The 24,181-nt window shown below is 42.9% G+C and overlaps 3 non-coding genes across 3 annotated transcripts; 1 reads left to right on the forward strand and 2 right to left on the reverse strand.

Moving 5' to 3' along the window:
- Nucleotides 1-10,307: 10,307 nt before the first annotated feature.
- Trnac-gca lies at nt 10,308-10,379 on the reverse strand. The gene has a single exon. It is a non-coding gene; the product is annotated as a tRNA-Cys (tRNA).
- A 987-nt stretch (nt 10,380-11,366) lies between these two features.
- Trnac-gca lies at nt 11,367-11,438 on the reverse strand. Its single transcript has one exon. It is a non-coding gene; the product is annotated as a tRNA-Cys (tRNA).
- A 7,403-nt stretch (nt 11,439-18,841) lies between these two features.
- Nucleotides 18,842-18,913, forward strand: Trnac-gca. The gene has a single exon. It is a non-coding gene; the product is annotated as a tRNA-Cys (tRNA).
- Nucleotides 18,914-24,181: the final 5,268 nt, after the last annotated feature.

Below are 24,181 nucleotides of genomic sequence, written 5' to 3' on the forward strand. Positions count from 1 at the left end.
TCCCAGGATTCCTTTTGGATGCCAGATCATAAAATATCTCATGTTGTCTTTGAAGAACCAATAAACACCCTGTGACCACTTTGTTCCTTGTCCCTTGTCGTGGATGTTTCCATATTATGTCCTGATCTTTGTTCCCCTGGGTGCTGCATGCTAGTCATGCCCTATCTGTGTGCTGCTTTCTGAGGCCCACTCAGGTCACAGTCACCCATGCTAAGTCATAGATTGTCCTCTAAGGCTGTGAACAGGTGGCTCACTCACTGCAGGAAATTGAGCTTAGAGGATTCTTGGAGTAGAACTAGCTTCTAGTGGCTCTTGCTTTATCTCCTCTCTGGAGCCCCAGGAAGGTGTTCCTCACTTCTGGTTACCCTGCCCTGTCACTACAAGTCCTGTCACCTCTGTGGAAACATTTTACCCATTAGTTGTCTTCTATTTAGAATAAAACTTTGTGAAGTAAAAAGACAATGTTTTATATGTCTGTAAGTACTCAACACTGTAGGGAGACACTGTAACCACGCCTCCTAAGGGCCAGCTACAGGTGTACTTCACCACACCCTGAAGATGACAGGGTTCAGAAACTACCAAGCTACTCAAGTGTTTATTGAATGAAGATATTACAGGGTGTCATAGTGAGTGTCTTCCTGAGTGCTTAGATCATGGAGAATACTCTCCCTGAGCCCTCTCCCTGGTGAAGCCTGTGGGAGGCACCACCCGAGGGATGGTGATGCCTGTGGGATGGTGAAGCCTGAGGGATGGCACCGCCCGAGGGATGGTGATGCCTGAGAGATGGTGCAGACACAACCTCTGCCCCATGCTCTTCGCAGCTCTTTTCTCTCATTGTCTTAGACTACAGACTATTTCCGGCACAACCCTTCACTTTTCCTCTTCTTGTTGTAGAAATGGAAACCCCAAGTCTTCTTGTTATGGGATGGAAACCCCAAGTTTCACATTAATTTCTTTCGTGTACCCATGTTCTCAGACCTCCATTGCATTTCATTGACCCACTATGGACTTACCAATTAAGGGCTTTGTCTGTAGTCTTTCTTTTTCTTTAAAATTTTTAAATTATGCTTTTTGCCAAGATGTCACAAAAGTGAAAAAGGAAGTTCTTACCCTAGGAAAGCTGAAAGTAAAGTCCTTGGAAGCCAAGAAGGCAGTGCTGAATGGTATCCACAGCCACAAAAGGAAGAAAAGTCCCATGTCACCCACCTTGTGGAACCCTGTGGCTCTAGAGGCAGCACAAATACCCTCCTAAGAATGTTGCCAGGAGGGAGCACAAACCAACCAGAATCTGCCCCCACCAGAGCCTTGGCTTCCCCATCCACTGAGAGAGGTGAGCACCTGCCCTCTCCTTTCCCCCTTGTTGGAGGCCTTGACCAGGGCACATTGCCTGGTCTTCATACCAAATCTCCAGATACCTGGGGGAAGCCCAAACCATCCAGCACTGCATCTGCTGCCATTTGAGACTTGGGCCCCCACCCACTATGAGAGAGACCTGTGGAGAGCCCGAAACCATCCAGCACTGCATCTGCTGCCATCAAAGCCTTGGTCCTGTACCCACTCAGAGAGGTGATTGCTGGGCCTTCTCCTTTCCCTCCTCGTTGAAGACCCAAATCTCCAGAGACCTGGGGGAAGCCCAAACCATACAACACTGCATCTTCTGCCTTCTGAATCTTGGGCCTGTGTCTATCGATGGAGGCCATATCTTCACCCACTGGATGGAGAGATGGGTAGAGACAGATTAAGAACACATTCTACAACATAAAGAGTGATATGATACCACCAGTGTCTAGGGGTTCTACACTAAGAAGACCTGACCATCCCAACTCAGATGGAACAGAAGAGAATGACCATAAAAACAACTTTATGAAGATGATGGAGACCCTTAAAGAAGAAATGTGAAAATCCCTTAGAGAAATGGAACAAAAGACAAAAAATTGCAAGAAATCAGCAAATCTCTTAAAGACAGCCAGGAAAGCCAAGAAAACACAATCATGCAGGTGAAGGAGACAATTCAAACAGTTCAAGACTTGAAAACTGAAACAGAGACAATAAAGAAAACACAAAATGAGGGAATGCTGGAAATAGAAAATCTGAGTAAGGATCAGAAACTACAGATGCAAGCCTAACCAACAGAACACAAGAGATGGAAGAGAGAATCTCAGGTGTTGAAGATACACTAGAGGAAACAGATTCATTGAACAAAGAAATGTTAAGTCCAACAAATCCTTGACACAAAATATCCAGGCAATATGGGACACCGTGAAAATACCAAAGCTAAGAATAATAGGTATAAGAGAAGTTGAAGAAGCTCAGCTCTAAGGTGCAGAAAACATATTCAACAAAACCATAGAAGAAAAGTTCCTCAACCTAAAGAAGGACATGCCTGTGAAAGTACAAGAAGCTTACAGAGCTCCAAATAGACTTGACAAAACAAAAGAAAACAAAACAAAACTCCCCTTGACACATTATAATAATGATACCAAACAAACAAAATAAAGAAAGAATATTAAGAGCTGCTAAGGAAAAAGGCCAAGTAACATACACAGGCTGACATATCAGAATTATGCCTGACTTCTCAGTGGAATCTCGGAAAGGCTTTGAAGGTCCTGCATAGATGGTCTACAAACACTAAGAGATCACAGATGCCAGCACAGAACTACAATCAGCAAAGCTTTCAATCACAATTGCGTAGAATAACAAGATGTTCCATGACAAAACCAGATTCAAAGAATACATATCACCCATCCAGTCCTAGAGAAAGTACTGGAAGGAAAACACCAACTCCAGAAAATTAGCTATACTCACAAAACATAGGCAATATATAATCTCACATTACCAAAAGCCAAAAAAAAAAAAAAGATGGAAACATACACAGTACAACCACCACCTAAAACCCAAAAGTAACTAAAAAGAACAATCTATGGTCACTAAGATTCCTTAATATCAGTGGTCTTGTTTCACCTATAAATAGACACAGGGCAGCAGAGTGGATATGAAGACAGAATCCATCCTTAAGCAGCATACAAGAGACACACTACAACTTAAATGACAGATGTTACCTCAGAGTACAGGGTTGGGAAAAGAATTTAAATCTAATGGTCCTAACAAAAAGCTTGTATGGGTATTCTATTATCTAACATGTTAGACTTCAAAGTAAAATGAATCAAGAGATGAAGTAAGTAAGTTCATATTTATCACAGGAAAAATCTGTCAAGGTGAAGTCTCAACTCTAAACATCTATGCTTCAAATACAAAGGCACCCACAATTGTAAAAGGACTGTTGCTTGAGTTAAATAGCACATGAAAACCCACATACTTATAGTGGGAGACTTCCACATCCCACTCTCACCAGACAGGACTACCAGACAGAAATTTAAGAAAGAAATAAAGGAAATAAGGGAAATTATGACTCAATTGGGTTTAACAGACATTCCATACAAACACAAAAGAACATACCTTCTTCTTAATGCCACATGGAACCTTCTCTAAAATCCACCATATACTCTACAACAAAGCAAACCTCAATAGATACAAAAACATTGGAATAACCCCCTGTAGCTTATCGAGTCACCATGGCTTAAAGTTAGAATTTAACAATAACACACAATGCAGAAACCCTAAGAACTCATGGAAACTGAACAATGCTCAATTGCATCACTCCTGATTCAAGGAAGAAATGAAAAAAAATTAAATAGTTCCTAGAAATCAATAAAAATTAAGGAACAGCATACCCAAATTTATGGGACACTTAGAAAGCAGTGATAAGAGGAAAGTTCATATAGCACTAAGTGCTCACATGAAGAAACTGGAGACACTAGAGATTTATCAGCACAGCTGAAAGCTCTAGAACAAAGTGAAGCAAACACACCAAGATGGAGTAGATGCCAGGAAATAATCAAATTGAGGGCTGAAATTAATAAAGTAGAAACAAAGATGGAGGGCCTAGGCCTTCCCCACAAATGATATGACAGACATTGAAGGTCACTGGAAGAGAGCCTCACTATCCCTGGGTATGAGTTGGGGGATGTGTTGGGGGGTTGGTGGGGAATTTGGGGGGATAGGAGGGACAGGGAATGGGGCTTGGATATGTAAAAATTAGTAGTAATTAAATTTTTTAAATGAAAATAATAAAAAGGGGCTGGAGAGTTGGCTCAGAGGTTAAGAGCACCGACTGCTCTTCTAGAGGTCCTCAGTTCAATTCCCAGCAACCACATGGTATCTCACAGCCATCCATTATAAGATCTGGTGCCCTCTTCTGGTGTGTAGATATACATGGAAGCAGAATGTTGTATACATAAAAAATAAATAAAATCTAAAAAAAAACAATAAAAAGGAACAAAGAAAGCAATGCAAAGAATCAATCAAGAATTGGTTCTTTGAGAAAATCAAAAAGATAGAAAAACCTGTATCCAAACTAACCAAACGGCTAGAGAGAGAATATGCAAATTAAAATAATCAGAAAAGAAAAGGGGGCTATAATAACAGACTCTGAGGAAATCGAGAGAATCATCAGCTCATATTTTGAAAACCTGTACCCCATGAAATTGGAAATTTTAAAGGAAATGGGCAATTTTCTGGATAGGTATCACCAAATTGAATCAAGAACAAATAAGCAATTTAAATTGACCTATAACCGCTAATGAAATAAACAGTAATCAAATATCTCCCAACCAAAAACAAGGCCCAGGTCCAGAGGGTTTCAGGGCAGAATTCTACCAGAAATTCAAAGAAGAGCTAATTCCAAAACTCCTCAAATGGTTCCACACAATAGAAGCAGAAGGGTCATTGCCAAACTCTCATTCTGAGGCTACAATTACCTTGTTACCCAAACAACACAAAGACACAACTAAGAAAAAGAACTACACACCAATCTCCCTCATGAACATTGATGCAAAACTATCCAATAAAATACTGGCAAACTGAATCCAGGAATATATCCGAAAAATCATCCATCATGAACAAGATCAAGTAGGCTTCATAGCAGAGATGCAGGGATGGTTCAACCTAAGAAAACCCATCAATGTAACCCACCATATAAACAAACTGAAAAGAAAAACCACATGGTCATCTCACTAGATGATGAAAACGCCATCACCAGAATCCAACACGCCTTCATTGTAAAGGTCTGGGAGAGATCAGGGATAACAGGAACTTAATCTCGACATAATAAAGGCAATATACAACAAGCCAACAGCCAACATCAAACTAAATGGAGAGAATCTCAATGTGATTCCTCTAAAATCAGGAGCTAGACAAGGGAGTACACTCTATCCGTATCTCCTCAATATTGTATTTGAAGTTCTAGCTAGAGCAATAAGACAATAAAAACAGATCAAGGGAATATAAATTGGAAAAGAAGAATTCAAACTTGCACTATTTGCAGATGATATGATAGTTTACATTATGACCCAAAAATTCTATTAGGGAACTCCTACATCTGAAAAACACTTTCAACAAACTGGCTGGATACAAGATTAACTAAAAAAAAAAAAAAATCAGTAACTCTGCTATATGTAGATGGTAAATGGGATGAGAAAGAAATCAGAGAAACATCACACTTTACAATAGCCACAAACAAAATAAAATATCTTGGGGTAACACTAACCACACATGTGAAAGACTTGTATGACTAGAATTTTGAGTCTTTAAAGAAAGAAATCAAAGAAGATACCAGAAAATGGAAAGATTCCCCCATGCTCATAGGGCAATCTTACCAAAAGCAATCTGCAGATTCAATGCAATCCCCATCAAAATCCCAACACAATTCTTCACAGAGCTTGAAAGAACAATACTCAACTTTATATGGGAAACCAAAAAACCCAAGATCGTCAAAACAACCCTTTACAATAAAGGAACTTGATTAAAGTGCTACCTTGTCAGTTCTCTTAGATAGAAGAGAGCATCCCAGAAAAAATGAAGACTGTCACACAGAGGCCCAGTGCATGCAAAAATGCACCCCTAAGCTACATTATGATCATGGATTTTGAAAAATGGGTGAAATTACTTGGACCCAACACTGTTCCTGTGGGAGCTCTGCTGACAAGTAAAGACTCCCACACAAACTCCCCACCCACACCCATCAGGTACTGACCAAGGAGAAGGAGGAGTCTCTGGCTTATTACAGGACTTCACACTGATTCCCAATAGAGAAGACCCGTCTAGATAAGTGAGGGGTCTCTGGGGGTGGAGGAGAAAACTCGTAGTCCGAGTCAGCTGGGGATGGGTCTGCTTTAATAAGATGTCCAGTATATTATGGGATGTGCAGGCATGGTGACAAGGTGAAACAGCAAGGACACTTTCTCTAGCCCCATGGGTACATTCGTAAGTAGAATGTGTGACTGCAGACTCCAATTCTGAGTTCCATCACAGGTGCTTCCTGCGGCTTTCTCCCTTCATTTGAAAGTGTAAATCTGTCATGTGTCTTTAGAGTTCTTCTTAATAGTCACCTCTAAACTGTCCCTCCTAGGACCCTGTCAGTGTCTTTTGGGGAAATCAGATATCAATCATAAGTAATAGGCAGTCGATGGATAATGATCTGAGTCTATTCGGAAGTTCCTAATTAATTGCTCCATAAACCTCACGTTGTGGAGGGATGTCCCGAGTCAGAGGCTGTCCTGTAATTCTGATGCTGGGTCAGTTTGTGCCACTCTCCCCACTGTGCACACCACCATGTCCTTCAGCCTTTATTTCTTTTCCATTTCGTGTGTATGCATGTTTTTTCTGCATGTATGTCTGTACAACACATGGCTGCCTGGTGCCCAAGGAGCCTGGGAGAGCAGGTCAGACCTCCTGGAGCTGGAGAAGAAATCACTGTCAGCTGCCGAGTGGGTGCTAGGAATCACATCTGTGTCTCCTTCAAGGGCAATCCTAAACATGAGCTGTGGCTCCAGCCTCCCGACCTTCAGTCCTGTGTCTTTCCATCCTTCAGTCCCATCTCGTTTGTGGCATTGGTGGACGAATCTCACATTGGTTCCCCGTTTTTTACTGTGCTCTCTCCCTGTGAATCCTTTTCCAAGGTTTAAATATCCCCAGTGGTATGTGACAAAATGATCCTACTTATAGTCTCAGAAACCACAAAAGGCCACCTTAATCCATGTCCTGGTGACTGGTGGCCTTCCAGGTTCTCCCATACTGTGCACATTGTGTGACAAGAAAACTCAGATGTCTGGGATTCACCATCTGCTAGCTCACCAGTGTAAAGTGCATCCAGCAGACTATGTGTGTTCCTTGGATTCCAGATCTTTCAGGTCACTCTGTCTTCATCATATTTGGAAGATGGTGTGAGTTCACTAATCCTCAGCCATGGCAATTTCAGTAGCGTGAACCAGCATCTGCATCTAGAACTATGTGTGGAAGCCAGCACAACTGCTGGAGAGGTCATTGTACAATGACCCTAAAGATGTGGGCTGTAAGAAGGGAGGTGGTTTTCTGCCTAAACTGGAGAAATCCAGCTGATTCTCCAGAGCTGGGTATAGGGGATTCCCGTATATGGAAGTGAAGCACACAGCCTCTTGGATTACAGGCTGATTGTTGGAATGGTGGACATCCAATGCAGGCATTGGATGGCACCTCTATTAAAACGTCGGGATCCATGCTCTGGCTGTCATGCTTTAGCATTTTAAGTTCAATGAACTCAAAATTTCAGAAACCATTTGCTACATAACCATTTGTAGGGCCAAGCAGAGCCTGACATGGCAGGAGCTCCATGGACAGCTCCACAGCCTGCAGTCTTTGCTGAAGACACAGAAGGAGCATGCAGACACCCAACACTGTGCAGAAGCCTTGTTATTTCTGCAGAGTGACTAAGATGCCACAAAAAATCCAATTATCACAATGCTGTCTAGTGAGAGGCTCATCATGACACTTGTTGCACAAACCTGAGAAACTCTATGTATCTCTCTCTCTCTCTCTCTCTCTCTCTCTCTCTCTCTCTCTCTCTGTCTCTCTCTCGTATGTGTGTGTCTGTGTGTCTGTGTGTCTGTGTGTGTGTTATGAAGAAGTCAGATGGAGAGGCACATATATGCAATCCAAGAACTCTGAAGCAATAATGAGAGTTGGAGACAAGAGATTCTGGAAAACATGGCTGTTAGCCTAGAGTGTACTTCCCAGTTTCAATCAGTAAGAAGGACTCTGCTTCAAAAAAAGCAGAAATTGATGTCTGACACCTCAGGCTTTCCTCTGATGTGCCTGTGCTCCATGGCAAACATTTGCCCTCTTGTAGAAACACATCACAAATGCATGCATACATGCATGCCTCTGGGTACACACACAGACACAGACACACACACACACAAACACACACACACAGACACAGACACAGACACAGACACACACACACACACACACACACACACAGACACAGACACACACACACACACAAACACACACACACAGACACACACACACACACAGACACAGACACACACACAGACACAGACACACACACACACACACACACACAGACACACACACACACACACACACACAGACACAGACACACACACACAGACACACACACACACAGACACAGACACACACACAGACACAGACACACACACACACACACACACACACACAGACACACACACACACACACACAGACACAGACACAGACACACACACACAGACACACACACACACACACACACACACACACAGTCTTTGAGATTACAGTGTCCTTATATCATCTTAATACTACTGTTTATTCTTGGTGAGTCTGGTTCCCTAGAAAACAGGAGATAAGAGTCACATAGGATATTATGCCCTTTGGTGAGGCAATGCAGGGATGCAGTAATGAGGAGAGTCTACACAGGGACAAGGGCTAAAATCACTGGTAGAGCAATAGGCTACATGTCAGGTAACACCAGACTCAAGACTCTACACTGCTGGCCATTTTAAGTTCCTGAGATGATAGACTCTCTGGTTTTCACTCCTCCACAATTCTGAGGACTGATTCAGTTCTCAGGTTTATCGTCTTCTGATACACTGAGGGTGTATGCAAATGGAGACTAATAGGTAAGAAGAAGAGATACAATGGAGGCTGCTCCATCCTTGCTCAAGAAGGTGGGTATAATGGCCCCTTCATCTTAAATGTGATTCTGCTATGGCATGGTCATTATGAGGCTTGTCTTCTTTAGCCTGATTTATCAAATGTGTTCCATTTAGGTACCATAAAATTATAATGTAAAATTAATAGCTATAAACAACCCATGAGTCTGAATCATCCCCAGAGTGTCTTAGAGACAGAGGTCATTCTCAGGTCCTGTTCCCAGAGAATCTGTTTGAAGGGTTCTCAAGTCAGGACCAAGAACATTTGCTTCTGGCCTACCCTGCCATACCTGCCATGTGTTCTTAAATTTGCAGTACCACATACCTATTTCCTTGTTTGGAGCAGGTCTCAAATCCAACAAAAGGTGGTGGTTACACTCATAACCTGCCATGCAGGTCACTATTGCAGTTCACAGAGTCTACAGCTTGGTGAGACAATTGATGACTTTGCAAGCACCCTCTAGCAGGATGAAAGTTAATCAACAGGAAAGGAACTTCGTGGTCAGTGCCAACTTGGTCCCCATGTCTTGTGACTACTTTATGTGGTGTCTTCAGCACATAGGTTTTGCTCAGAAAGTTCTCTTGTGCAATTGAGCAATGCCAATGGACTGTGCTGTCCTGGGGGGGGCTCTCTGGGACACCACAGATTAACTGGAATTGCCCTACATAGGGGATATGATTTTCTGAGTAGCCATACTTGTCAAATAAATCATCCCAGTTTCAGGGATGGGACACCACCATTTGTGGTGTGGTGAGAAGTGTCCTAGAGCCCCAAACATATTTCTTATTGTCTTCTAGTGTCAAGAGTTTCTGTTGAAAAATTATCTACCCTCATAAATTCTTGAAGCCTAGGTTTTTAAAATCTTCCCATTGGTCTTAGATTTCTTTAACATTTGCTATTGAGTTCACATTTCATTCATTGAAACCTGTACTTGCAAAAGTCTGAGTGAAGCCCACATCTTCCTTCCTTTGTGATAAATTTTCTTTCTTTGTCCTTCTGTCATCTTCATTTTCTGACCATTGTGCTTATTGGGTAGAGTGTGGAGTCAGAGTCATGAGTGTCTGGGCCCTTGGGTGAGAGTTCTGCTAGGATACTAAGATATCCTGGTTCACACCATCAAATTACTGCAGTATGGAGCCCAGAGAGGGAGGCTCTCAAGTATATTCAAGACACCTCAACTAATGGAGACTTCCATGCCTCATTGATGTCCTCCCCATGATTAATGTGGAAAATTAACTACCAAAATCATACTTAAGTAAGGGGGCACCTGGATTTGAACCAGGGACCTCTTGATCTGCAGTCAAATGCTCTACCCCTGAGCTATACCCCCACTTATAGGTAAGGTAATCTCTCATTAGCACCTCTTCCACCCTGGCATCACACCAAGGCTCCCTACGTGTTCACGATCTACTGGTTGCTCCTAATGATCTTGGCCTGAAAGATTGTTCTATTGAAGTCTGCCCTCCTCCCTTCCCCTCTCCACACTTAGGCAGCCATCTCAATGCCCACATTCTCTGAGGGGTGCTAAGACATGAGCTTTGGCCCTGGAAAGGACACTTAGCTGTGGTGTTTTCCTTGAGTTCACACATAAGTTTCTGTCAGGGACCAAAACAAGATGGGTCTGGGTTTTCAATGGGCCAAAGCTGTAGCCCAGAGAGAACTTTATCTGTCCTCCAAGATATCAGAAGGCTGCCCTTAACATCATATATTCACTCAACAAACACCCATGGAGCTCCTTAAGGTATGGTCACCATGAGCCATGCTGAGGACACAAAGGGAGGTCAGCACTTTCCTGTTCCTCAGAGTCTCAGTCTCAATAGGAGACAAACTCATGGATCAAGTCTTTCCTCAGAAGGAGCAGGAGCTGAGGCACAGGCTAGTGGGGAGTAGCATGTAAGGCACACCCTTTCTGGGGGTTCAGCAGGGCCTTCCCAAGGGGTTGAATATGGAAAGTTGCCAGAGTAAGAATCCCACTCCTCAACCTGATAGGACTCCTCTCTGCGGACTTCCTGCACTGACTGAGCCCTGTGCAGTCTTGGAGGGCAAGCCTGTACCACAACATATGTGTGACCTGAACTGGTCTCAGTTCAGTGAGTCTCAGTTCAGTTCAGTGAGTCCAGGATAAGCTGGAGGGCAAGCATGTACCACAACATGTGTGTGAACTGAATGAGTCTCACAGTGAGTCCAGGATGAGCTCCTCTCAGAGAGGAGACCAGGGACCAAGCATGAACAGAATCCAGGAACACAGTACATTGGTTGTCTCTATGTTAACCAGTACTTCAAATTTTGTCTGTTGTATCTAAAAGATACAGTAGGAAGGGGGCACCTGGATTTGAACCAGGGACCTCTTGATCTGCAGTCAAATGCTCTACCCCTGAGCTATACCCCCACCTGCTTCATGAACATCTAATAAACATCTCTGAACCTGTATGTCTACTACCTGAAATGTGTACTTGCTATTACTCTGCTATCCTCCGGTTCCTCCTGTGAGGCCCAGCCTTGAGCCAACTGCACGCCTTTCTTCCTCCTCCTCATGTCCTGTTCCCTCCTATCCTAATCCACAGCTGGGACAGAAGCACTGATGCCCAGAAGCCTGCATACAGCTCCTCCTACAGCCCCACCTATAAAATCAAGCTCAAGAATTGGGTCTTCAGGACTTAATGGTTTATGGAGGAGAGAGAACAGTTTTTTAAATGGTGTGACTCATGGTATGTCAACAATATTCCAGTGGATGGCCCCACACCCATAAATGTGGGGATAGTAAAAATTGGGGGACACAAAGCTCGGGGTGTAAAGGTGTGATGGATCTGTGAAGAGGAGTTAAAAGCAGGCATTGAAGGTGAATATGATCAAAATGCATTGTATGAAATTCACAAAAACTAATGAAAATACTTTCAAAGAAACTTTTTTCCCTTCAATGATAGGGTCTTACCATCAGGTTGTGAATGGATGGCAATTCTCTTGGGGTTCATGGAGCCCAATTGGCCACATATTCAGCCAAGTATAACTGATTCCTGGCCCTGGAGGTTTTATTTGGTGGCATTTCAATTCATGTGATATAGGGATATGATGGGGGAAGTACTTCTGTGTATGGTTATCTTATTGATTGTTTAATAACGTTCTGCTTGGCCAATGAAACCACAAGTTAGGCAGGACTAGGAGTCAATGAGGATTCTGGGAAATGTAGTAGAGAAGTGGTGATCCAGGCAGGAAGTGACATAGCAAGGAGACTCACATTTAAGCGAAGGAGAAACAGGAAGGGCCTCTTTCCCTCTCTGCTCCTTCTCCAGCAACACAATGTGATCCACTGGCCAGGAGAGACGCCAATAAGGCGTCCGATAAGATAAGTCTTATAAAATATATAGATGTATGATAATTGAGACTGAGCTGACAGATGAGGAATCCTAGTCATTGGCCAAGCAGCATTGAACCTAATACAAGTTTCTTTGTATTCATTTGGGCCTAACTCGGGCTGGCGGACACCATAAAGCTCACACGTGGCGGTGGGGCTCGGGTGGCTTTGGCAGAAAGATTTATCGTAACAGGTGTATATTTTAGGAAACCTCTATTGAAGTAGGCTTCCATATCAGTTTTCAAAAGGCCAGTGCTAATTTTCTCTCCCCTTTGTACATCTCTTTCCTTTCTTTCCCAACCACCTTCCTGGTTAAATCTTCTATTCTAATTTCCCATTATCTCTCCATAGTGCTATATGCTCTTTTCCCTTCTTTTGATGATCCTCTCCGACCACATGGTGGCTTAATAGGTACCTAACCTCTGTGGTTATTTCAGATGTAACTCACACATCAAATGTTTAAAAGCTTGCATCTGCATATCAGATAAAAATCCAATATTTGATTTTTAATTATTTGAACCTCATTCAGGATGATTTTTTCTAGCTCCATCTATTTTCCTGAAATTTTGAAATCTTCATTTTTCTTAATGTCTGAATATTAGTCCATTGTGTACATGTCCCACAATTTCAATATCCAATGATCAGTTGATGGGTGTACAGCATGTTTCCTCTCCCTAGATATTATAAACAGGGCAGCAATGAAAATGGATGAGTAAGTACCTTTTCAGTACAAGGGAGAGTCCTTTGGATAGATACTTAAGGATGGGATTGCTGCATCTTGGGTTGACTGATTCTCTGAAGCCAACACTTGTTTATGTTGTAAACATGGAGAAGCTAAACTGGTGCTCAACTTCCTCATCCATATTGAGAAATACTCATGGTGCTGGAAGATCACACATTACCAGAGGAGATAGGTAATCATCAATATCACCCAGATAAAACCCTGTTTCCTATAATAACAGTCATCTGCTTCTAAGACTCACTGGTTCAATATAGGCATGAATGTTATAGGAGTAAGCACAACTTTTTTTTCAGTCTTGTTTGTTTTCAACTTTTTTATTTGTATTAGAAACAGGATTGGTTTCCATGACAATCCCAGTTCCCTTCTACCTCTTGTCGTCCCCAAACGCCCCCCCCAATTAAAACCCTACCCATCATATATCCTTTCTGCTCCCCCTTAGGCCATCCATAGGGGGTCCTCAGAGTCTAACATATCCTTTGGGATAGGGCCTAGCCCCACCCCCATGTGTCTTGACTCAGGGAGTATTTCTCTATGTGGAATGGGCTCCCAAAGTCCACACCTATGCTAGGGATAAGGACTGAACTACTACAAGAGGTCCTGTAGATTTTCATGGTTTCCTCACTGAAATCCATGTTCCTGGGTTCTGGATCATTCCCATGCTGGTTTCCCAGCTATCCGTCTGGGGAGCAAGAGTTCCCTGATGTTCAGGTCAGCTGTTTCTGTGGGTTTCACCAGCCTGGTCTGGACCCCTTTGCTTTTCACCGTCCTTCTCTGCGACTGGATTCCAATTCAGTTCAGCGATTATTTGTGGGTGTCTCCTTCTACTTTCACCAGCTGTTAGATGTAGGCTATAGGATGCCATATAAGACAGTCATCAATCTCATTATCAGAGGAGGGCATTTAAGGTAGCCTCTCCTCTGTTGCTTAGATTGTTAGCTGCTGTCATCTTTGTAGCTCTCCAACCTTTCCCTACTGCCTGATTTCTCGGTAAACCTAAAATGTCTCCTTCTATTATGGTATCTCCTTTCTTGTTTTCTTCTATTCTTCCCCGACTCAACCTTTCTGCTCCCTCATGTCCTCTGCATCCCTTCTCTTCTCCCTTTCTCCTTCTCTAGCTACCTCCCCTCTCCCTGTGCTCCCAATTTGCTCAGGAGATCTTGAGCCTTTCCCCTTATCCAGGGGACCATGTTCTCTCTTAGGGTCCTCCTTGTTTATTAGCTTCTTTGGCAGTGTGGATTGTAGGCTAGTAATCCTTTACTCTATTTCTAAAATATGCGTATTTTAGTACATGCAATGTTTGTCTTTTTGTGATAGGGTTACCTCACTCAGAATGGTTTCTTCGAGTTCCATCCATTTGCCTGCAAATGTCAAGATTCCATTGGTTTTTTTCTGCTGAGTAGTACTCCATTGTGTAAATGTACCACATTTTCTCTATCCATTCTTAGGTTGAGGGGCATCTAGGCTGCTTCCAGTTTCTGGCTATTACAAATAATGCTGCTGTGAACATCGTTGAACGAATGTGCTTGTTATACGAATGTGCTTCTTTTGGGTATATGCCTAAGAGTGGAATTGCTGGATCTTGTGGTAGACTGATTCCCATTTTCTTGAGGAGTCACCATACGGATTTCCACAGTGGCTGTACAAGTTGGCACTCCTGCCAACAGTGGAGAAGTGTTCCCCTTTCTCCACATCCTCTCCAGCATAAATTGTCATTGGTGTTTTTGATTTTGGCCATTCTTGCAGGAGTAAGATGGTATCTCATTGTTGTTTTGATTTGCATTTCATGATGGCTAAGGATGTTACTTTCTTATGTGTCTTTCAGCCATTTTAGATTCCTCTATTGAGAATTGTCTATTCAGTTCTGTATCCCACTTTTTAATTGGATTGTTTGGTGTTTTGTAGACTAGCTTCTTGAGTTCTCTGTATATTTTGGAGATCAGCCCTCTGTCAGATGTGGGATTGCTCAATATCTTTTCCCAGTCTATGTGCTGTCCTTTTGTGTTTCTGACTGTGTCCTTTTTCTTACAGAAGCTTAGCTTTGGTCTTTTCATGGTATCCCATATTTCCTGGATGTTTTGTGTTAGGGATTTGATAGACTTAAGATTTTCTTTGATTGATGATTCTATTTCCGCTAGTGTGTCTTCAACTCCTGAGATTCTCTCTTCCATCTCTTGTATTCTGTTGGTTATGCTTACATCTGTAGTTCTTGACATTTACCCAAACTTTACTATTTCCAGCATTCCTTCAGATTGTGCTTTCTTTATTGTCTCTATTTCAGTTTTTAGATCTTGAGCTGTTTCCTTGAGAGATTTGTTGATATGTTGTATTTTGTGTTCATTTTTTCTTCCATTTCTTAAAGGGATTTTTTCATGTCCTTTTTCTGGTCCTCTATCATTTTCATGAAGATGTTTTTAAGGTCATTCTCTTCTGCTTCATCTGCATTGTGAAGTTCAGGTCTTGCTGGTGTAAGGTTCCTAATCTCCAGTGGTGTCATATTGGGTTTTCTGTTGTTGAATGTGCTTTTACATTGACCTCTTCTCATCCTTTCTTCTGGTGGGTGTAGTAGGAGTCTCTTCTTCTCCTAGTGGTTATGGGACCAAGGTTCCCTTCTGGTTCATGCAAACAGTTCCAATACTCTGATGTCTGTCCTCTTGTCATGGAAGCAGACAGAACTGCCAGAGGAGGTTCGGCAGTTTCCGGGTGTGTTGGGTCCCACTGCTGATCTCCACAACTTTTAATTTATTGTCATTATTATTTTTTTGAGACATCGTTTCTCTGTGTAGTCCTAATTCTCCTGGTACTTGCTCTTTAGTCCAGGATGGTTTGGAATTCATAGATCCACCTGATTCAGCCGCCAGCATGCTGGGACTCAAGGTGTGTGCCACCACTACCCAGCGTAACCACAACTTTTAAAAAATGTGTTTATGCCCCACTGCGTGAGTTGGAACACCTATCTGACAATGTAAAATGACCATGAATCTGAGACTAACTGGGGCAAAGGTCCTTGGAGAAAACCTACAAATATTTCTTTTGCTAAATGAACATGGCAATAAAATGATTCCTAATGACACATCGCTATACCCACAGATCAGTGCTTTGCTCAATCCATATCAGAGACACTTCTCCTCATAGTAGATGGAAATTAAACCATAGACCCACAACTGGACAATGTACAGAAAATGAGAGACTTTGCAGCACTCAGTCATAAATGGGATGTCTTTATCAAACTCTTCTACTCAAGTCTCAGGGTTCTGTATTGAAGACGAGGTTTAGAGCCAATGGTGATGGATGACTCCAAGGAAACAGTGTCATCAATTTTGTATTTTGTTCTGCCCCTCTTGCTCCTTTTCATTGTAGATTTATGTAAGAGTGAAGAGCAATACCACATGCCACAGTCAACAACAAGCTGTCTTGGAATCTCCTCTGACATCATTAGTCCAAAACTCTGCACTTTAGCCTCTGGCAGATTTTTAAGACAAGGACAAGCAGGCATATTCTTTGCCAAAACATCATGATGACTAAGTTTCTTCCTCTCTAAAGCTGTTTGAGCTGGACCTCTACAACCACATTGCTCTGAGCATGTTTCCCAAGCTCCGATTAGCATGGCATATGAACCTCCACTTAACCCATTCATCTGCTTTTCTAAACCAAAGTCCCTTATACTTCCATAATCCTCCAACAAACACCATGGTCAAGTCTGTCATTACAATAACTCAGGACCTGATATCAATTGCTCACTTACTATTATGTGTTATTATAGTGGTCCTTATAGTTACTATACTCTTCTAGTGCCATGAACACACCACGATCCAGGCAACTTGTAAGGAAAGCACTTATTGAGGGGAGATTGCTTACAATTTCTGAGGTTAGTTCATCATCACCATGGTGGGAAACATGGTTCCATATAGACAGGCATCACACAGAGACAGTAAATGACAGTTAACATCTGATCCACAAGAAGGAGGCAGAGAGTAACATTGGGCCTGAAATGGGATTTGAAACCATAAAGCCCCCTTCCAGTGACATATCTCCTCCACAGTCCATACCTCCCAATCCTTCCTAAACAGTCCCCAAGTACAAACCAAACTCATGAACCTATAGGCTTTGTTCTCATTCTAACAGCTACACTATTCATGAAAAATCTTTAAATTAAATGTCCAGATTATCAGCATAGAGTGTGGGAAGAATTATAGGTCACACGAGGGACACAAGGGCTAGAAGTTTTCTTACTATTTACCTTTCACACAAAGGGTTCATCTCCCAAAAGAAGGAATGTCATTTTGTTAAGAAACACTGGAGAAGGTGGGCTGTTGTGGTGCACGACTTTAATCCCAGCACTTGGGAGGCAGAGTCAGGGGTATCTCTGTGAGTTCGAAACCAGCGTGGTCTACAAGAGCTAGTTCCAGGTCATCCTCCAAAGCCACAGAGAAACCCTGTCTCGAAAAAAAACAAAGAAAAAAAATTGGAGAACTTGGAATCTGGGAAAGAGAGACTTCCTCACAGAAGAGATGGTGGTAAAGAAGCATCTCATGGTGAAGGTGAAGAAAGTCACAGGGCCTTTATCATCCAACAGACCTTTGGGGTCAACCAGAACAAAAGGATTAGGAGCCCAGGTCACTCCTGGAAGACAAAGTAGAAATGTTCATTATCTGATGACCTATGTATGGAAAATTGTTCTTAAAGTATTTCATAGAGAACCTAAGATCTGTGGCAAATGTACACGTGTAAAGGAAATGATATAGTATAACCATAAGGCTGACATTAGCTTCAGGAATATCAAAAGTTCTACCAGATGACTTCTTCCTGTTTAGAATGATGCACATTCAACATACACAGTGTTAACAAATCATCATGATAAAAACATAGATGGTCCATCAACTAAAGTTTGGGACATGAAATTAATGGGAAAGAGAGTATTAAAGAAGAAAGGAAATACATTTTGGATCTATTAGTCAGTTAGTTACTGATGTCTAGACCTGATTGAATAAGGCATACCATGGTGTATGTATTTTATGTAAGTGCAGAAAGAAGAGAGAATGGTTTTCTTTGTGTGACAGGAGCAATAAGAGAAGAATTTGTAGAGGCTTTGTGCTTCTTTCTCAATAATGTTTTACAATAATAATGAGTTTTCACAATAATTGAATTGTGTCATACATGTTGATGAAAACATATGGCAATGAGTCTATGTAGCGGTGATAGACCAGAAGGCCAAGGTAGAGACCACATCTTCAGCATTCCCTGACCCTCTGTGTCCTCCTGCTGTGCTGTCATAGCTCATGGATGATAAACTCAGGCCTGAAGAGAAATCTTTACCATCAACTCAGAAACCACCCTCAGGGGCTAACGCACAGATCATCCATAGGCTGGAGAGATGAAGTCACATGCAGGGACCACATTGTTCTCCAAAGAAGTTAGGCAGGATCTCTTCACACTCAGAGCATGGGAATAACTGAAGTCATGCATGTAAATCTAATGACCTTTTCCATGGCTTATATCTCTCTGTCCCCAATTGTGCTATTCACATAAGCTGATATGTGTGTGGGAGGAGCTGACATGACAACAGCAGACTGGAGAGGCACCTGTCTGGGATGAGTTTGTGGAGGCAGTGGTGCCGGAATGTCCAAGTATAAAGTATAAGTTAGGAATGTTGAACATACTATGAAGTTGAAAAGCACTTATTAAACATTTCTGATAGAGAGGGGGTATAGCTCAGGGGTAGAGCATTTGACTGCAGATCAAGAGGTCCCTGGTTCAAATCCAGGTGCCCCCTATCATAAATTCATTTATGAATTGTCTTCTGTTCATGGATTGTCTTCTGTTTAATCCACTTTTGATCATAAACAGAGATGCCTCTTTTTACATGCTCAATGTCCCTCCTACTCCTATTAAATGTCTCCATTATTGTTGTATATATCTAGTTTCTCTGGCTGTGCAGCCTTTAAAGAGAAGGCAAGGACTATGATATAGAATTCTTCTGCAATTTCCAGGAACTTGAGCCTTACAGACAGACATTGTCCAGGGACCATAAATGAAAGTCATACCATAAATTATCTTCCTCCATGCTCTCTCCTGAACATGTGGTCAGAACTAAGAAGACAAAGCCCAGAACTGGGCTGGCAGTGGAGGGTGGGCATTTCCCATGTGAGCTTTTCCGATGGGTGGAGTACACTAGGAAAACATGGCCTACAGAATAAACTAAGCAGGGCTCATGTGGCTCCCAGTGACTGAAGAGGCAATCATGGCACCTGCAGGGAACTGTGCTAGGTCCAGTGTATATATGGTTGTTTAGCTTGGGGTTTTTGTGGGTCTCCTAATAGTGGGAGTGAAGATGTCTCTCAGTCTTTCCCATGCTCTCAGTTTATTTTTTCCTATTGGGTTGCCCCGTCCATCCTTGATGGGAGGGTTTTTGTCTAGTTTCCTTGCATCTCATTGTGCCGAGTTTGTTGATATCACCAAAAGGTCTCCCCTTTTCTGAAAGGAAATGGAGGAGCAGTGGTTCTTGAGTGGAAGGAGGAGCATGAGGGGTGACTGGCAGCATTGGAGGGATGGGAGGCTGAGGTTGGGATGCGTTGTATGAGAAAAGAATCAATAAAAATTCAAAGAAAAAGTATGGGCCTGAAAACTCCAGAGCTGAGGAGGGCATCTCACCAGACAGGTCTGGCTGCTCCTGGAAAGTAGCTCCGAGATGATCTGTAATTTAACTTTGTATTTAGAACATTTCACCACTCAGATGAAGTTTATTAAGTGGGTGCACTGGTACCAGTGGGGTATAGCTCTGGGAAGAATTACACCCAATAGTGTGTCAGTCAGAATTGTACACAAAGATTGTAGAGACACAACAGACACTGGGTCTCTCCCAGAGAGTCTGACCAAGGAGTTCTCAGTGGACAGAGAACTTTCCCTTTGCCTACTCCTGCCTCCCACTCACATCCAAAGGACATCTAAGCAGGCAGTGTGTTTGCATATGGCTCCATTGGATGGGTTGTAGAAGGCTAGAGCTGCAGGACTCCCGAATTTAACGCCCCTGCCTTAGCTAGGATCTAAAGCAGGAGGATGCTAGTCATTCCTGAGGACATGGCAGTCATGTGCAGAGACAGCTCAGGGCTGGGCCTCATAGGAGGAAGCAGATGATGGCAGAGCACTGGCAAGTTTACCTGTGATGCTAACAGCCAGGGAGTGGCCATGCACGTTCTGAGGGCCTATGAGACATTTATAAACAGGTGGGGGTATAGCTCAGGGGTAGAGCATTTGACTGCAGATCAAGAGGTCCCTGGTTCAAATCCAGTTTGGAACCTAAGTGACCATTTTCACGGTATAGACCTACTTTCTTGTGTCAGATGGCTTTGGATTCACCCAGTGATGGCAGGTCTCTGCTATCACCCACCAGATCCCTCACTAGTGTAAAATGTGACAGCGGGTTGTATATATATGGTCATTGTATCTCAAGTCTTCAAAGACATCAAGTCCTCAGCATTTTTAGAACACGGAGTGAGTTCTCTAAACCTAGAAATGCAGTCATTAATTATAAACAACCATTGGTGGTTCTCAAGCAGAGTATGGAGTCAAAACACTGATGCAGTGGGCAGTAGGCAATGGACCCTAAAGAAAATGGATTAAGGCCAGGCTTTAGTGGCACACGCCTTTAAACCCAGCACTCAGGAGGCAGAGGCAGATGGATCTTTGTGACTTCTTGGCCAGGCTGATCCAGAAGCGAGTGCAAGATAGGCTCCAAAGCTACACAGAGAAAACCTGTCTCGAAAAACCAATAAAATAAAATAAAATAAAATAAAATAAAAGGAATGACGGGTATTGGAATGGTATTCCCCAGCAGTTGGAGACCTCTAATTGGCTCATCAGAACTGGTGATTTGGGATCCCAGGCTGCCAGAGGTGACATATCAGAGCCACAGATCATATGCATTCAATTGACTACAGGGGAAATGCTAATGGGCCTGGTTCACAGCCTGTTGTGGCTCCTGACTGGCATGTGTTCTAAAGGCTTAACATCTGTGCTGTGGCACCCATGTGACCATGTTTTAAATATCACTCCTTGTAAAAAACTTCCCACCAAAGACCCTGACTTTCTTGGCAGCTGTTCTCTGTGAAGGCCAAAGAGCCTTACCGAGTTGGATCTCTGGTGCATACCATGGGAAGCTGCCTGATGTTTTTACTGAAGACACAGGGAACATGCAGACACCCATACACTATGCACTGTATTGATGGCCTCAGTTCTTTCTACAGAGAGACTGAGATTTTGTAAACCAAACACAGAATTAAATCGGCACAGTGCTTGGGGCACAGTGTCCTTGTCTCTTGTGTGAATTGCCACATCAGTGACAGACTCCAGTGGAGTTTTGGAGGATGTTGAAAGACAAGTTCCTTGTCTCACATGAGCCTTTCTTGGGATAATTTTCTGCAATGAGTGACAGTGGGAAGATCCAATGCTGAATCCAGAAGTCTTCTGGAATATTCCTGTGAAACCCTGGGTATGGTTGATGGTTAGTAGTCACCAAATACCAACTGCATGCTGTCTATTTCTAGAAACATGAAAAGATTTGTCTAAAAATCATTAGCTCATCTGGAGAATCACACACACACACACACACACACACACACACACAATACAAAGGCACACACACACACACACACACACACACACAATACAAAGGCACACACACACAGCCTCTCTGTAAACGGTATATTACGGTTGTGCTGACTCCACAGTGCATTGAGCTGTGGTAATCTTCTGTTCATGTTATTTGCTTACATATTTGTAGGAATTCACCCATGAGGCTCCTGAGCCTGGTTTTGATGTAATGGTTTTACCTCTTTGGGAAAGTCTTGTTCTATGGATGAAATCTACAGTGGAGATATGTTTACTAGATAGAATGCAAATGAATGTTCTCCCAAGAAGAAGCATTCTGTGATTGTCCTGATCATCTTAGGTCAATCACAAATGTTTGCTATAGCCTCCCTGGTTTCCTCTCTCATTCTGTCTCCACACTCTGCATCCTCTGGCTTCTGTCCTCTCTTACATCCTTGGCCTCGGTGTGGTCTTTTACCCTCACTGTGATGCTTCCTGAGAAAGGGTCCTGAGGTCAGCAATACCTGAAGCCACTTCAGTGCAGGCTGTGGGCTGAGCTCTGACTACCTGGTCCCTGCTGATGCTGAGATGATAGATGAGGTCAAGCATGGGGCTAAAATCACTCTGATTTTAACATTTTTCTTTCAAATATAGGATCAAAAAATGATGAGGCAGGAGAGCAGAGGGTGAAAAGCCCAGAAATGATTTCCCAATACAAGCTTCTGCTGAGGGTCAGAGCCGGGTGGAGTGTAGCAGGCTTTCTTTTGGCTGCCAGTCCCCAAATCATGACATGGAGACTTATTCTTAGCTATGAATGCTCAGCCTTATCTCATGCTCATCCCAGCTGCTTCCTAGAACTTATTTGAACCTGCCTTTTCATTTGCCTTTTGATTCTAGGTTTTTTAATTTTCTTTCATTTTGTATGTCCTACTTCCTTTCTCACTCTGTCTGGTGCAGGCTTCCTGGATGACTGGCTCGGGGGGTCTCCCTCTCTTTCTCCCCTGTCCTCTCCTCTCGCCTTCTTCTATTTATTCTCTCTGCTCACCAGCCTCGCCCAGCCCTCCTCTTCCTAGCTATTGGACACTCAGGTTTTTATTAGACTAATCAGGTGCCTTAGGCAGGTAAGCTAAAACATAAACACATCTTTACATAATTAAACAAATGCACCACAAATGCAACACATCTTTGCCCAGTTAAATGCAACTCAAACAAATGCAACAACCTTTACATGGTTAAAGGAATATAACACAACACAAACAAATGCAACACATCATTGCTTAGTTAAAGTAATATTCCACAACAGTGGGGAGAGAACAGCCAGGGTGGGGAACTTGGAGGCAAAACCACAGGAGGGAAGTAGAGCAGGACTCCAGCCCTGCACAGTGGGTCTCCACCTGAGGCCACATACTGCGGTTGGGGAATATTATTTTAAGGTGTGTGACTTTTGTTTAACTCTGTCAAGTTGTGTGACTCTGCCTGTCTAATACAGCTGGAGGTCCTAATAAAGAGCTGAATGGCCAAGAGTGATGCAGGAGCAAGGAAAGACAGGGCTGGTAGGCAGAGAGGAAAGCTATGAAAAACATGGAGTAAAGAGAAAGAGAACAAAGAGAGGACGCAAGGGGCCACCTAAGCAGCCATGGAGTAAGGAGGAAAGTAAGATACACAGAAGTAAATAAGGTAAAAGTCCAGAGGGCAAAGATAAATGGGATGATTTAAGAAAAGCTGAAAAGCAACAACCCAAGCTGAGGCCTGACATTCATAACTAAGAATAAGACTCTGTGTATAATTTACCTGGGAGCTGGGTTGCAGGACCCTCAAAAGAGCACAAAATCCAAAAGAGAAAAAACATCTTACCACACATTGCTGAGTAGCAAAGGCTTCAGGGTGCTGGGCACACGTGGATTCTGGGTGTCTTGAGGTAGGCCTGGGAAGGATGTGGTAAATCATGCCTGACAGAGTCCTGTGTGAATTGGATGGTAGAGGTCCTCGAGAGCCCAGAAGATGAGAAGTTCCATGTGTCCTAACTACATCCCTGGGTGAGGCAGTGCAAGTGGCCTGTGACAGTGAGGGAGTCTACACAGGTACAAGGGTGAAAATCAGAGGCTCTTTGTCAATCAAGCCCTGCTCCAAGACTCTGTCACTTGCTGATCACATGTTAGCAACCACTGTCCTGTGCCATGCTTCAGACACCAAAGTCTCCAAAGGTCCCTTGTCATCATTGTAGACTTGGTCATTAGCAGGAGTGTTTTTTTGTTCTTAATTTAATCACTGTCTTTTTATTTCACATCTACAGCACAAAAAGGCAGAGAAAAGAGGAATAATACCTAATAGTGTGTAAGTCAGAATTGTTCACAGAGATTGTAGAGACACATGAGACCCTGGGTCCCTCCCAGAGAGTCTGACCAAGGAGTTCTCAGGGGACAGAGAACTGTCCCTATTGTCTACTTCTGCCTCC

This window comes from Cricetulus griseus, chromosome 8, assembly GCF_003668045.3.
Source record: "Cricetulus griseus strain 17A/GY chromosome 8, alternate assembly CriGri-PICRH-1.0, whole genome shotgun sequence".
Classification (NCBI taxonomy): Eukaryota; Metazoa; Chordata; class Mammalia; order Rodentia; family Cricetidae; genus Cricetulus; species Cricetulus griseus.